Consider the following 1,283-nt stretch of genomic DNA (forward strand, 5'->3'; position numbering starts at 1 on the left):
ATGGCCTACATATCAGATATTAAACTGATAAGAACAGATACTACACTTGATCTTAGCCAAAAGGCCGAGAAAGGTATGCTTTTCTTCATCTTGGGGTTTGGTTTTTGTAACAGTCTAATGTTTGGTTATTTTGTTTAGTCTGGAGATGTGGGATGCCTCTGAAGTCTGAAGGAACCTTCTTTTGTGGGTTGTTCCATTTATGCCTTTTGCAGATGGTTGGAAATGCTCCCACATAAATATCAATTATCTTTCAGTTGAAGCCTCAAATATAAACTCTCCCCACAAAAATACACAGATCATAAATCAGGTTCAATCAGACCTCAAAACACAAGATACAGTTACATTTTGCGATAAGAACCTTCACGATCCACCTTCTTTTGTGCTTCGTCTTGTTTCATCTATCATGGCTTTCAATTTGTTTGTCTGTAACTTTGCTCTTTTTTCTGCATTTCTTTTAGTCTAATCCTTCTGCCATGCTTCAGCTCTTCTTTCTTTTTGTCTCAAATGTTATTTGCTTCTACTCAAATCTAACACAAAGTAAATTACTCAGAGCAAAGCAACCACTAATAACATCCACTTTGTCCACTTCAAAGAAATTCTTCCTGATGAAAACCGTCCTATTCCAAAGTGCGGGTACTTCAAAAGATTTGATAATAAAAAGTCATACTGCAAGTTTGGATATCTTCAGTTTTTCAAATGTTATCCTAAGTTTCTACTAGCGAAGTTTCTAGAAAAAGAAAATGAAATTTAACATGCTAGAATATAACTTGAAAAACTATGAGAATGAAAGTAACCCTGCTCTCTCTTTGGGTCTTATTTCTTAGATTCCATGAAAAAGTTTATCTACCAGTTCACCAAGTTTTATTTAACACCATTGTGCATCCCAAATTCTGGATTGATTAATCAAAGCTGCTTTTGAACAATTTATTTCAGCCCCTTTTAATGATGCATTAGAATCAGAATCAGCATTCTATCTATGAAGGGCTTAATATACCTGTAAAGCTCCAATCATTAATTTGTAAAGTGACACTAACATAACATATTTATTGTTGTTTCCGAGTTATTTAAACGATGCAGTACACTGCCAAAATGATTTTTAACTAAGATTGGAGGGGTGAGCCAGGCCAAAGCTATAGTGTAACACTAAGGCGACTCTTAAAGATCCCAATAGCAAGCTACTGTGATAGATCTTTCCCCATAAAAAATAAGATTAATATCGAGTAGGCCGATGGCCTACATATCAGATATTAAACTGATAAGAACAGATACTACACTTGATCTTA

The 1,283-nt window shown here is 34.8% G+C and overlaps 2 pseudogenes; both read right to left on the bottom strand.

Moving 5' to 3' along the window:
- On the bottom strand, positions 1-77 carry LOC112505612 (annotated as a pseudogene; the record flags this gene model as incomplete).
- A 1,032-nt stretch (positions 78-1,109) lies between these two features.
- Positions 1,110-1,283, bottom strand: LOC112505611 (annotated as a pseudogene; the record flags this gene model as incomplete).

This window comes from Cynara cardunculus, unplaced genomic scaffold (assembly GCF_001531365.2).
Source record: "Cynara cardunculus var. scolymus isolate 2C unplaced genomic scaffold, CcrdV1 Un_Scaffold_13022, whole genome shotgun sequence".
In the NCBI taxonomy this organism is placed as follows: domain Eukaryota; kingdom Viridiplantae; phylum Streptophyta; class Magnoliopsida; order Asterales; family Asteraceae; genus Cynara; species Cynara cardunculus.